This window comes from Cetorhinus maximus, chromosome 2, assembly GCF_964194155.1.
Source record: "Cetorhinus maximus chromosome 2, sCetMax3.hap1.1, whole genome shotgun sequence".
NCBI classification, from domain to species: domain Eukaryota; kingdom Metazoa; phylum Chordata; class Chondrichthyes; order Lamniformes; family Cetorhinidae; genus Cetorhinus; species Cetorhinus maximus.
The window spans coordinates 37,137,113-37,152,271 of record NC_135880.1 but is presented as its reverse complement, the minus strand read 5'-3'; positions in this window follow the sequence as shown (position 1 = coordinate 37,152,271).

Below are 15,159 nucleotides of genomic sequence, written 5' to 3'. Positions count from 1 at the left end.
CTGGTTCATCTTGGTGTCCAGCAGCTCCCACATGCTGCAGCAGCAACACATTACCCATCCTGCCATCACTATCATATTTTCAATTTAATAATTGGTTACCCTAGTATCCCCACTCTTTACACTTTTATTATTATTTTCTTATACAAACCAGTATTGATCTTTGGGGGGAACAAAAGACAAGATCTAAACACAAACTAAAGACCTTACTTTAAGGACTAGAAATACTCGCCAATTAGCTGTTGCCTGTGCTCTTTTCCCTCTCGTGCTCTTTAATGGTGTCTCATTCTTCTCTCTCTCTCTTTCACTGTTAAAGGCCTGGCTCCTCTCGCACTCTCTCCTTGTAAATGACCACGCTGCTTCTCACACTCCCTGGAACTGACCACGCTCCTCTCATTTTCTCACTGTAAATGGCTCCAATCCTCACTCTCGCGTTCGCTTGCTCTCTCTCCCTTTTAGCACATCTACACAGTGCTACTCCAGTTGTTGCAGCAAAGGAACATAGGAGTAGGCCATTCAGCCCATTGAGCCTGCTCCACCATTCAATATGATCATGGTTGATCATCCACTTCAATGCCTTCCCCCACCCCCCCACTATCCCCAGATCCCTTTGGTCTTTAGAAATCTGTCAATGACAATCTCTATTTTAAACATACTCACTGAGCTCCAAAGATTCACAACCCCGAATAAAAATATTTCTCTGCTTCGCCCTTTATTTGAAATTGTGTTCCCTGATTCTAGACTCTCCAACCAGGGGAAACATCTTACTTGCATCTACCCTGTCTATCCCTTTAAATATTTTGTAGATTTTTGACAAGATCACCTCTCGTTCTTTGAAACGTTAGAGAATACAGGCCCAGTTTCCCCAATCTCTCTCCATAGGACAGCCTCAACATCCCGGGAACAAATCTGGTGAACCTTCGCTGCACTCCCTCTGGTAATAATATCTATCCGAAGATAAGGACCAAAACTGCACACAGTACTCTAACCAAGGCACCATATAATTGAAGCAAGACTCAGCTATTCCTGTACTTGAATCCTCTTGTGATAAAGGCTAAGATACCATTTGCCTTCCTAATTGCTTGTTGCACTTGCATGTTGGCGTTCAGTGAATTATTGAGGAGGACACCAAGGTCCCTTTTTGTATCTACACTTTCTAATCTCTTACCATTTAAGAAATGCTCTGCACATCTGTTCCTCCTACCAAAGTGGATAACCTCTGATTTTTCCACATTATATTCCATCAGTCATGTCCTTGTTCACTCAGTCTATCCAAATTCCCATGAAGCTGCTCTGTATCTTCCTGAACACCCATTCCCACCTAGCTTTGTCATCAGCAAACTTGGAAATATCATATTTCATTCCCTCATCCAAATCATTGATATATTGTGAATATCTGGGGCCCAAATAGTGATCCTTGCCATACCCCACTAGTCACAGCCTGCCAACCTGAGAGTGATCCATTTATTCTGACTGTTTTCTGCCTGTTACCCAATCCTTCATGCTAATATATTACCTCCAATCCCACGTGTTTTAGTTTTGCTAACCAACATAGTGTGGGGTCTTTATCAAAAGCTGCCTGAAAATCTAAGCACATTGTCCACCAACTCCCTTTATCAATTCTGTTAGTAGCATCCTCAAAACTCCAACAGGCTTATCAAACATTATTTCCCATTCATAAATCCATGTTGACTATACCCAATCAGATTATCAGTGCCCATTTATCACATTCTTTATAATAGATTCCAGCATTTTCCCTACTAACACAAGGCCAACAGGTCTTTAGTTCCCCATTTGCTCTCTCCCTCCCTTCTTCAATCGTGGGTGACATTTGACACCTTCCAATGTGCAGGATTGATTCCAAAATCTATAGAATTTTGGAAGGTGATCACCAATGCATCCATTATCTCCATTGCTACCTCTTTCAACACTGATCTAGAATATTAAGTCCCAGGACTTATCAACCTTAAGTCCCATTAGTTTCTCCATTACAACCTTTCTAATAATTTCCTTCAAATCCTCATTTTCCCTAGCCCCTCAGATCTTTAATTCTAGGAGATTTCTTATATCTTCCTTGGTGAAGACAGAGGCAAAGTAATCATTTAGCTTCTCTGCCATTTCTCTCTTCCACATTATAAATTCTCCTGACTCTAATGGACTCTCATTTGTCTTGGCCAAACGTTTCCTTTATAGAAGCTTTTACAGTCTGTATTTTTGCTATTTTATATTCATATTCTATTCTCCCTTTATCTGTTTCTTGGCTCTCCTTTGCTGTATTCTAAAATGCTCCCAATCCTCAGGTTTACTACTATTTCTGGCAACTTTATTGGCCTTTTCTTTTAATCTTATACAGTCCTTAACTACTTTAATCAGCCATGGTTGACTGACTTTTCTCTTTAGCTTTTTGTGCCTTGAAGGAATGTATAATTGCTGTAAACTCTAATTCTTTAAGACTATCCATTGCCTGTGTACTGTCATAGCTTTTTAATTGTATTTTCCCAATCCACCTTGGCCAGTTTGCCCCTCAATTTCATAATTTGTTGAGATTTAACACACTATCTTCAGATTGAATTTTACATTGTTTGAAAGCGAGTTAGTTCAATGGTCACTCATTCCTAAAGGCTCTTTTACAGCAAGATTGAATGGCCTGTTCTGTAGTAGATTCCTCAACATATTGCTCTAGAAAATCACCCCCAATACATTCCAGAAACTCATCCTCCAAAGCTTAGTGCTCGTTATATTTACCAAGCCTATATGCAGATTGAAGTGACCCAGGATTATGATTCATGCTGCTTTAACCTTATTAATACCATGCCTTACACTGTCATTACTGTTTGGTTGGAGTTGTTTATAGGCCAATATTTGTTGGCTTTTGGCCCTCCTTTACTAAAGTACTAATCCCATCCCTTTATCAGCACACCAACTCTTCCTTTTTGCCTGTCCTTCCTAAATGTCAAATATCCTTGGATATTCAGTTCCCAGTCTTGGTCACCCTGTAGCATGTTTCCATAATGGAAATTGGATCATACCCATTAATTCTATTTGTGCCTTTAAATCTTCTACTTTGTTGTGCATGCTGTGTACATTCATGTATAGTGCCTTTAACTTTGTCTTTTTGACATTATTCCACATGCAAAGCCCAGTTGATGCTTGCCTTTGTTTCACCTACTTTTCTACCTCCTGTTACCAGCTTTACTTCCTTCCAATTCGGGCTACGCTTTAGGTTCCCATCCCCCTGATGAGCTAGTTTAAACCCTCCCTAACAGCACTAGCAAATCTCCCTATAAGGATATTAGCCCTGGTTCTGTTAGGGTGTAACCCATCCATCTTGACCAGGTCCCACCTGCCCCAGACCCAGTCCTAATGCCTCAGGAATCTGATACCCTCCCTCCTGCACCAATTCTCCAGCCACATGTTCAATCACTTAATCCTCTTATTCCCATGTTCACTACTATGTGGCACTGGGAGTAATCCCAAGATTACTGCTTTTGAGGTTCTGCTCTTTAATTTCCTTCCTAACTCCCTAAAACCTGCATTCAGGACCTCATCCTACCTATGTCATTGATACCAATATGGTCCATGACCTCTGGCTGTAAACCCTCCACCAGAAGGAGGTCATGCAGCCACTGACATCCTTGACCCTGGCAGCAGGGAGGCAACACCATCCTGGAGTCACATTCACAGCTGCAGAAACATCTGTCTGGTACCCTGACTATCAAATCCCCTATCACTGATAGTAGCTGAGCCACCCATGGTGCTGCAGACTTGGCTCTGGTGCTCTCTCCTGAGGAGCCATTGCTCTCACCTGTATCTAAAATGGAATACTGATTAGCAAGTAAGAGAGACTCAGGGAACACTTGCACTACCTGCCTGGTTCTCTTACATTGCCTGGTGATCACCCATTCCCTCTCTACATGCATGCTCCTAACCTGCTGTGTGACCCCATCCCCAAATATGCTATCCACATACAAAAACGGAATTACCTGGAAAAACTCAGCAGGTCTGGCAGCATCGGCGGAGAAGAAAAGAGTTGACGTTTTGAGTCCTCATGACCCTTCAGCAGAACTGAGTATAGTTAGGAGAGGGGTGAAATATAAGCTGGTTTAAGGTGGGGGGGCGGGTGGGGGGAGAGAAGTTGGGGGGTGAGGTGTGGTTGTAGGGACAAGCAAACAGTGATAGGAGCAGATAATCAAAAGATGTCACAGACAAAAGGAACAAAGGGGTGTTGAAGGTGGTGATATTATCTAAGAAAATGTGCTAATTAAGAATGGATGGCAGGACACTTAAGGTACAGCTCTAGTTGGGGTGGGGTGGAAAGGCTGACAAGGTATTACAGTTGTAGATTTAAAAATAATGGAAATAGGTAGGAAAAGAAAAATCTATATAAATTATAAATTATTGAAAAAACAAAAGGGAGGGGGAAGAAACGGGGTGGGGATGGGGGGAGGGAGTTTAAGATCTAAAGTTGTTGAATTCAATATTCAGCCCGGAAGGCTGTAAAGTCTCCTCACCGTCCAAGGGCCCAAGCACTCCTTTCAAGTGAAGCAGCATTTCACTTGCATTTCCCCTAACTTAGTCTACTGCATTCGTTGCTCCCAATGCGGTCTCCTCTACATTGGAGAGACTAAACGCAAACTGGGCGACCGCTTTGCAGAACCCATGCGGTCTGTCCGCAAGAAAGACCCAAACCTCCCTGTCGCTTGCCATTTTAACACTTCACCCTGCTCTCTTGCCCACATGTGTGTCCTTGGCTTGCTGCATTGTTCCAGTGAAGCCCAACGCAAACTGGAGGAACAGCACCTCATCTTCCGACTAGGCACTTTACAGCCTTCCGGGCTGAATATTGAATTCAACAACTTTAGATCTTAAACTCCCTCCCCCCATCCCTACCCCGTTTCTTCCCCCTCCCTTTTGGTTTTTTCAATAATTTATAATTTATATAGATTTTTCTTTTCCCACCTATTTCCATTATTTTAAAATCTACAACTGTAATACCTTGTCAGCCTTTCCACCCCATCCCCACTAGAGCTGTACCTTGAGTATCCTGCCATCCATTCTTAATTAGCACATTTTCTTAGATAATATCACCACCTTCAACACCCCATTGTTCCTTTTGTCTGTGACATCTTTTGATTATCTGCTCCTATCGCTGCTTGCTTGTCCCTACAACCACACCCCCCCCCCCCCCCACCCCCTACAGCTTCTCTCCCCCCACCCCCCCTACCACCTTAAACCAGCTTATATTTCACCCCTCTCCTAACTATACTCAGTTCTGCTGAAGGGTCATGAGGACTCGAAATGTCAACTTTTTTCTTCTCCGCCAATGCTGCCAGACCTGCTGAGTTTTTCCAGGTAATTCTGTTTTTGTTTTGGATTTCCAGCATCCGCAGTGGTTTTTTGTTTTTATGCTATCCACACAGTTCTCCACCTCACAGATGCACCACAGTGACTCAAGTTGCCACTGAAGTTCAAAAGCCTGGAGTTCAAGCTGCTGCAGCCAATGACTTTTCTTGCAGATGTATTCATCTGGAACACCTGGTGCATCCTTGACTTCCCACATGCCACAGGATTCCATTCCACCAAGCTGACCGTAAGATTAAAAACTATATATATTTTTTTTATTCATCTATTGGATGTGGGCCAGCATTTATTGTCCATCACTAGTTGCCCTCGAAGGTGGTGGTGAGCTGCTTTCTTGAACCGCTGCAGTCCATGTGGTGTAGGTATACCCATGGTGCTGTTAGGAAGGGAGTTCCAAGATTTTGACACCGCTACAGTGAAGGAAATGCTGAGTGACTTGGAGGGGAACTTCTAGGTGGTGGTGTCCCATCAACCTGCTACCCTTGTCCTTCTGGGTGATCGTGGTTATGAGTTTGGAAGGTGCTGTCGAAGGAGCCTTGGTGAATTCCTGCAGTTCATCTTGTAGATGGTACACATTGCTGTTACTGTGCGTTGCTGGTGGAGGGAGTGAATGTTTGTGGATGTGGTGACAATGAAGCAGGCTGTTTTGTCCTGGACAGTGTGAAGGTTTTTGTGTTGTGTTGTGTTGTACTTATCCAGGCAAGTGGGCAGTATCCCACCACACTTCTGATTTGTGTCTTTTACATGGTGCACAGGCTTTATGGAGTCAGGAAGTGAGTTACTCGTCGCACGATTCCTAGCCTCTGACCTGCTCTTGTAGCCACGGTATTCATATGGCTAGTCCAGTTCAATTTCTGGTCAATGGTAACCCCCAGGATGTTAGTGGGGGATTCAGTGATGGTAATGCCACTGAACATCAAGGGGCGATGGTTAGATTCTCTCTTGTTGGAGATGGTCATTGCCTGACAGTTGTTTGGCGCAAATGTTACTTGCCACTTGTCAGCCCCAGCCTGGATATTGTCCAGGTCTTGCTGCATTTGGACATTTACTGCTTCAGTATCTGTGCAGCTGCGAATGGTCCTGAACATTGTCCAATCATCAGCAAACATCCCCACTTCTGACCTTATGATGGAAGGAAAGTCATTGATGAAGCATCTGAAGATGGTTGGGCCTAGGACACTACCCTGAGGAACTCTTGCAGTGATGTCCTGGAGCTGAGATGTCTGACCTCCAACAACCACAACCATCTTCCTTTGTGCTTGGCATCACTGTAACCAGCAGAGAGTTTTCCCCTGGATTCCCATTGACTCCAGTTTTGCTAGGGCTCCTTGATGCCACACCCTGTCAAATGCTGCCTTGATGTCAAGGGCAGTCACTCTCGCCTCACCTCAGGAGTTCAGCTTTTTTGTCCATGCTTGAACTAAGGCTGTAGTGAGGTCAGGAGCTGAATGGCCCTGGCAGAGCCCAAACTGGGCATCAGTGAGCAGGTTATTGCTAAGCAAGTGCCGCTTGATAACACTGTTGAAGACCCCTTCCATTACTTCACTGATGATCGAGAGTAGACTGATGGGGAGGTAATTGGCCGGGTTGGATTTGCCCAGCCAAGCGTACAGAACAATTTTCCACAGCCAGGTAGATGCCAGTGTTCCAGCTGTAGTGGAACAACTTGGCTAGGGGCGCAGCAAGCTCTGGAGCACAAGTCCTCAGTACTATTGCCAGAATATTGTCAGGGCCCCTAGCCTTTGCAGTATCCAGTGCCTTCAGCCATTTCTTGATATCACATGGAGTGAATCGAATTGGCTAAAGATTGGTATCTGTGATGCTGGGGACCTCCAGAGCTGGCCGAGATGGACCATCCACTCGACAATTCTGGCTGAAGATTGTAGCAAATGCTTCAGCCTTAACTTTTGCACTGATGTGCTTGGCTCCTCCGTCATTGAGGATAGGGATAGTTGTGGAGCCGCCTCCTTCAGTGAGCTGTTTTATTGCCCACCATTCACGACTGGATGTGGCAGGACTGCAGAGATTAGACCTGATCAGTTAGTTGCGGGATTACTTATCCCGGTCTATCACTTGCTGCTTATGCTGTTTGGCACACAATTAGTCCTGTGTTATAGCTTCACCAGGTTGACACCTTATTTTTAGATATCCCTGGTGCTGGTCCTGGTCCTGGCATGCCCTCCTGCACTCTTTTCTTTGAATCAGGGTTGATCCCCTGGCTTGATGGTAATGGTAGAGTGGGGGGATATACTAGGCCATGAGGTTACAGATTGTGTTCAAGTACAATTCTGCTGATGGCCCATGGCACTTCATGAATGCGCAGTCCTGAGTTGCTAGATTTGTTCGAAATCTCTCCCACAGTGGTAGTTTTGCTAGTGGGACAGATTATACCCAGGGATGGTGCTGTCTGGGATATTATCTGCAAGATATGATTCCATGAGAATGACTGTCTGGCTGTTGCTTGACTAGTCTGAGACTGCTCTCCCAATTTTGGCACTAGACCCTAGATGTTAGTAAGGAGGACTTTGCAGGGTCAACAGGGCTGAGATTGCCTTTGTCATGTCTGATGCCTAGGTCGATGTCGGGTGGTCCACCTGGTTTCATTCCTTTTTTGTGACTTTTGTTACAACTGAGTGGCTTGCTAGGCCAATTGAGGGCATTTCAGAGTCAACCACTTTTTAAAAAAATTCATTCATGGGATGTGGCATCACTGGTTAGGCCAGCATTTATTGCCAATCCCTAATTGCCCTTGTTCAGAGGGCATTTAAGAATCAACCACATTGCTGGGGGGTCTGGAGTTACATGTAGGCCAGACCAGGTAAGGACAACAGATTTCCTTCCCTAAAGGACATTAGGGAACTAGATGTGTTTTTACAACACCCAACAATGGTTTCACGGTCATCATTATACTTTTAATTCCACATTTTTATCGAATTAGCAATTATTAATTACTTGACACCTATTGGAGATGTCAGGGCAGGTGATGTACTGCGATTAGAGGATGTGGGAGCTTCTGGGTATCAGTGTGACTCAGGACAAACACATCTGCAGTAAGTGTTTGTGGCTGCAGGAACTTTGGCTCAGAGTTATTCAGCTAGAGGCAGAGCTGCAGGCACTGCAACACATCAAGGAAGGGAAATCTTACTTGGACACTTTATTCCAGGAGGTAGTCACACCCCTTAGGATACAGTCTTCTGATTTGGTCAGGGACAGGAGGGTGTGACTGCAAGTGAGGCAGGTAATGGGACCCAAAGGGCAGGACAGCAGGAGCCTCAGCCCTCGCAGTTGTTCAACAGGTTTGAGGTTTTTTTCAGCTTGTTTAGCTTCAGGGTGGATGAGCTAACTGGCCATGGCTTTGTGGTACAGGAAGCCATTCAAGCCGCAGGAGTTAGAAGGAATGTGGTGTTAGTAGGGGAAAGTATAGTCCGAGGGATTGACACCATTCTATGCAGCAAAGAATGAGAACCCAGAGAGCTGTGTTGCCTGCCTGGTGCTAGGGTTCAGGACATCTGCATGGGGTTGGAGAGGAACCTGCAGTGGGAGGGGGATGACCCAGTTGTCGTAGTCCATGTTGGTACCAACGAAATAGGCAGGACAGGAAGGAGGTTCGGCATAGTCAGTATGAGGAGCTTGGCACCAAATTAAGAAGCAGAACCTCAAGGGTCATAATCTCTGGATTATTACCTGAGCCATGTGCAAATTGGCATAGGACAAATCAGGTTAGGGAGATGAATGCGAGGCCCAAAGCCTGGTGCGAGAGAAGTGGGTTCTGGTTCATGGGGTACTGGCACCAATACTGGGGAAAGTGAGATCTGTACTGTTGGGACAGTCAACATCCAAACTGTGCTAGGACCGATGTTCTTGCGAGTTGCATAACTAGGAAAGTAGAGTTTTAAACTAAGTAGTGGGGGCAAGGGTACAAATTTGGGAAGATGTGGTAAATCAAAGAGTAGAGACAAGGCAAAAGAGAAAGGTGGTATTAATTGGAAATGAAAAACAGAACATGACGGGAAGGGTTAGAGAGTACAAACCTAACAGTAAATCAACAGAACAGACTACAGGCTATAAGAAGGATCAAACTAACGGCTTTATCTGAATGTATGAAGCATTCAAAACAAAACAGATGAACTGAGAGTGCACATAGAAATAAATCAGTACGATTTGATAGCCATTACAAAGACATGGCTGCAGGATAACATGGATTGGGACCTGAATATTTAAGGGTATAGGACATTTAGGAAGGATAGGAAGTGGGGAAAAGGTAGAGGGGTGGCTCTGTTAGTTAATGATGGTATTAGCACAATAGAGGGGGATGACCTAAGTTCAGGAAACCAGGATGTGAAAACAGTTTGGGTGGAGATGAGAAATGGTAAAGTCAAGAAGTCACTTGTGGAAGTCGTGTACAGGCCCCCTAACAGTAACCACATGGTAGGATGGAGCATAAAGGAAGAAATAGTGGGAGCTTGTCAGAAAGGCATGGTGATAATCATGGGAGATTTTAATCTACATATAGACTGGAAAAGTCAGATGGGCAAAGGTAGCCTACGTGAGGAGTTCATAGAATGTTTCTGGGATAGGTTCTTAGAACAGCATGTTCTGGAGCCAACCAGAGAGCAGGCTACACTAGATCTGGTATTGTGCAACGTGATGGGATTAATTAATGACATCATAGTGAAGGCGCCCCCTAGGTAGCAGCGATCATAATATGATTGAATTTTACATTTAATTTGAGGGAGAGAGGAGTAGGTCTGAGACTATGTTTTTAAACTTAAATAAGGGCAATTATGAGGCATGAAAGCAGAGCTGGCTAAAGTGAATTGGCAAATTAGGTTAAGGGATAGTTCAATAGAGGTGCAGTGGCAAGAATGCATAGAATAGAAAGAAATAGCCCAATGGACGGACACACAATCCGTGGTTAAGTAGAAAGATTAAAGATATAAAACTTCAAGAAAAAGTATATAATTGTGCAAAGATAGGTGGAAGGCCAGAATATTGGACAGAATATAAGGAACAGCAAAGGTTGACTAAAGGATTAATAAGGAGGGAAAAATTAAAGTATGAGAGAAAGCTAGCTAGAAGTATGAAAACAGATATTAACATTTTAAAAAGAAATGAGTTAACAAAGTGAGCGTTGGTCTTATAAAATGCGAATCTAGAGAATCGATAATGGAAATCAAGGAAACGGCAGATGAGTTGAAAAGGGGTTCTGCATCAGTCTTCACTATAGAGGATACAAGTAACATCCCAGAGAAGCTGTAAATCAGGAAATGGAAGGTAGGGAGGAACTCAGGAAAATTACAATCACGAAAGAAGTGGTATTGAGTAAATTGTTAAAGAGCTGTGGGCTTGCAAGTGCCCAGTCTTGATGGATTTCATCCCAGGGTCTTAAAAGAAGTGACTAGTGAGATAGTTGATGCATTGGTCTTAATTTTCCGAAACTCCCTAGATTCGGGGAAGATCCCATTAGATTGGAAGTTAGCAAATGTAACTCCTTTATTCAAAAAGGTAAGGAGACAGAGTGGGAAACTACGGGCCAGTTAGCTTAACGTCTGTCATGGGGAAAATGTTAGAAGCTATTATTAAAGATGCTATATCAGGGCACTAATCAGGCAAAGTCTACATGGTTTTGTGAAAGGGAAATCATGTTTAACCAACTTATTGGAGTTCTTTGAGGAAGTAACATGTGCTGTGGATAAAAAGGGACTGGTGGATGTGCTATACTAGGATTTCCAAAAGGCATTTGATGAAGTGCCACATCAAAGGTTATTGTGGAAAATAAAAGGTCATGTTATGGGAGTAACATATTGGCATGATTGAAGATTGGCTAGCTAACAGGAAGCAGACAGTAGCCATAAATGGATCTTTTTCAGGTATGGCAATATGTAACAAGTGGCGTGCCACAAGGATCGGTGCTGGGACTTCAACTGTTTACAATTTATATGACTGACTTGGATGAAGGGATGGGCGGGATAGTTGCCAAGTTTGTTGATAACATAAAGATAAGTAGGAAAGTAAGTTGCGAAGAGGACATGATGCTACAAAAAGATATAGATAGGTTAAGTGAGTGGGCAAAGATCTGGCAAATGGAGTTTAATGTGGGAAAATATGAAATTGTCCATTTTGGCAGGAAGAATAAAAGAGAAGCATATTATCTAGATGGTGAGAGATTGCAAAGATCTGAGATGCAGAGGGATCTGTGTATCTTAGTGCATGAATCACAAAAGACTAGTGTGCAGGTACAGCAAGTAATTAGGAAAGCTAATAGAATGTTCTCATTTATTGCAAGGGGAATTGAACACATAAGTAGGAAGGTTATGTTTCAGTTATAGAGAGCACTAGTGAGACCACATTTGAAGTACTCTGCAAGTATTGGTCGCCTTATTTAAGGAAGGATGTAAATGTATTGGAAGCAAAATTTAAAGAAGGTTTACCAGACTAATACCTGGAATGGGCAGGTCGTCTTATGAGGAAAGGTTGGACAGGGGAGGCTTGTATCCACTGGAGTTCAGAAGAGTAAGAGACGATTTGATTGAAACATACAAGATCCTGAGGTGTTTTGACAGGGTGGATGTGGAAAGGATGTTTCCTTTTGTGGGAGAATCTAGAACTAGGGGTCCCAGTTTAAAAATAAGAGATTGCCCATTTTAAAATGGAGATGAGAAATCTTTTGACTGTTGTGAGTCTTTGGGACACTCTTCCTGAAAAGGCAGTGGAAGCAGAGTCTTTGAATATTTTTAAGATGGAAATGGATAGATAGGCAGGATGCAGATTTGAGATTACTGTCAGATCAGCCATTGCCTTATTAAATGGTGGAGCAGGCTCAAGGGGCCGAATGGCCTACTCCTGCCCTTTGTTCGTATATAAGTCTATTTACCTCTGCCTTAAAAACAATGACTGTCACCACTGCTTTCTGGGGAAGAGTGTTCCAAGATTCATTACCCTCTGAGAGAAAATAGTTTTTTCTCATCTCTGTCTTAAATGTCAGACCCCTTAAACTGTGTCCCCTAGTTCTAGTCTCTCCCACAAGAGGAAATATCTTTTCGGCATCCACCCTGTTAAGTCCCCTCAGGATCTTGTATGTTTCAATAAGATCACCTCTCCATTTTTTAAACTCCAATGGATACAGGCCCAACCTGTCTAGCCTTTCCACGTAAGATAACCCCACTCCCATACCCCCATCCCAGATACCAGTTGGGTGAACCATCTCTGAACGGCTTCTAACGCATTTATATCCTTCCTTAAATAAGGAGACCAAAACTGTGTGCAGTACTCTAGATGTAGTCTCACCAATGCCCTGTACAACTGTAGCCAAACATCCTTATTTTTATATTCCATTCTCCTTGCAATAAACGACAACATTCCTTTTGCCTTTCTAATCACTTGCTGTTCCTGCATACTAACTTTTCCTGATTCATGTACCAGCACCCCCAGATCCCTCTGTACCTCAAGAATTCTGCAAATCTCTCTCTATAAATAATATGCTGATTTTCTTTCCTTCCTGCTAAAGTGGACAAGTTCACTTTTTCTCACATTATACTCCATCTACTAAACTTTTGCCCACTCACCTAGCCTATCTATGTCCCTTTGCAGATTTCTTATGCCCTCTTGATAACTGACTTTCCTACCTATCTTTTGTCATCAGCAAATTTAGCATATGTTTGGTCCCTTCATCCAAGTCATTGATAGAAGTTGTAAATAGTTGAGGCCCCAGCAGTGATCTCTGTGGCACTCCACTCGTCACATCTTGCCAACCCGAAAAAGACCCATTTATCCCAACACTCTCCTTCCTGTTAGCTAACCAATCCTCTATCTAGCACCATGAGCTCTTACTTTGCTTAGTAATCTCTGTGGCACTTTGTCAAATGCCTTCTGGAAATCTAAAAGTTCCCCCTTATCCATATTGCTTGTTACTTCCTCAAAGAACTGTTAAGTAGTGTGATATATTTCAAAATGTTGGCTCTGTGAAGTTAAAATTTGTTAATATTCCAGCTTTGGCTTAATTCTTCAAATTAAACATCCTTAGATGTTTACTCCCAATCCTTTTTTCCTGGTTGAAATCAAAAACAAAGTTGTTCTTATAAAATTTCACATCCTGTCCCACTTATTTGGGACAACCAGGATACTACTTTATCTATAAATTGTCATTCACACAGGCGAATGTCAAATACTGATAACTCGGCTGTCGGGATAGTTGCTCAGCTCTCTTATTCTTACTTTCCTAATAAGACAGCCTATCCTCAAACAGCAATAACTTCACATATTCCTTATCTGGCCAAAACATGTTACAGTTTTACAGTGGCCTTGACAGACCTATTTATAGTTAACTCCAGCCATTAATTTGCAAATAACTGCAAATTATATAAGTTCCAGTCTCTCTCTACCTCTAGCTCCATTTTTCCTTCTCTTCTGCCATAATCTTAGCCCGTGTCTTCTTCACTTGGGGTCTCAACTTCCCTAATATTCCTAACCTCATTTGCACAAGAAAATTAGAATTGATGCCACCAGCTTCATAGTTGTCTGCTTGAGAAACTAAATCCTGTTCAGAGGTTCATAAAGTCTGTATGTCAACTCGTGAAGAAGGTAACTGAAGTCTTGCATGGGAAACAGTAAAGATCTAATCAAACTCAACTTTCAAAATCCTTGCATTAAACCGGACAAATGGGCATTCCCATTAAATTCCAAATGGGTCACAAAATAGCTGCAATGTGTTTTAAGCCAATGCTAACCAGATGCTGGTGATACTCCAGGATATACAGTACAGCAAAAGAGAGAAGATGAATTAAACATTGTTTCATAAACTTCCTCTGTGTTTAAGGTCAGTTATTGGGTACTGTGCAGGAATTAATCAAGATATCCAACTCTGGAGATAAACACTAGCGATCTTTCAATAACCTGAATGCCTCTGTCTCTGGGTTCAGATGCAATAGTTTACTTTTCCCTCTTCTTCCCCATCCAAACTCTGAAAGAAATGTTTGCCTAGGTTCTGTGGCAGTTTTTCATGCCTGTCTAAATGTTTTAATTCCTGATCTCAAACAATTGGAGAGGGATAGTCCTAGGATACACAACCATGGCACCAAAGAAGAAAAGCCGAGACCCCATATTCAGACCTTGATCTCAAAATCATATTAAATATTCAAAACAATCCAACCAGCGGGGAGAAAGGTGAGGCTGTTGTAGATGATTACCCTGTAGTACATTGTTCTCCTGAGTCCACTATGTGACCTCGGAAAGTAAGGTTCAGTTGATAGTTAACTGGTTGAGAAGATGTGGGCTGTGGATTCTGGTTGATCATTCTTGGTTGAATTGTTGCATAAAATGTTGGGAACTTCAAAGATAGCTACTGCAAATTGACTTAAAGTTCTTAAAGACCCATTTTACTGCAGTTATTGATCTTTAAAGCAGCTATCAAATTCCTGAGTACTATAAATTTATCTGAAGTTAGGAGAACTGTCTAGGTTCTTGGTCTCAGAAAATCAAGAGAAAAGGGGAGTAGGCGAGAAATGGAGTTGAAGCCCGAGATCTGCTATGATTGTATTGAATGGCAGAGCACTCCTCCTATTTCTTGTGTTTTTATCTACTTCTTTGTCTTCAATAATGGCACCAAGTGTATTAAACCCTGCCTAGACTGTATCTGAACGCTAAATCCTTGACCTTGACCATCAGTCCCTTCACATTTCATTCCTAACTAACAACACTCCCCCACCCGAAATCTTCTCTCATCACACTGCACCAGTGTACTGTTCACCTCTTTGAAATGGTTTTGAGATGTCACTTAAAAGATTTTACATAAATGCATTGTTG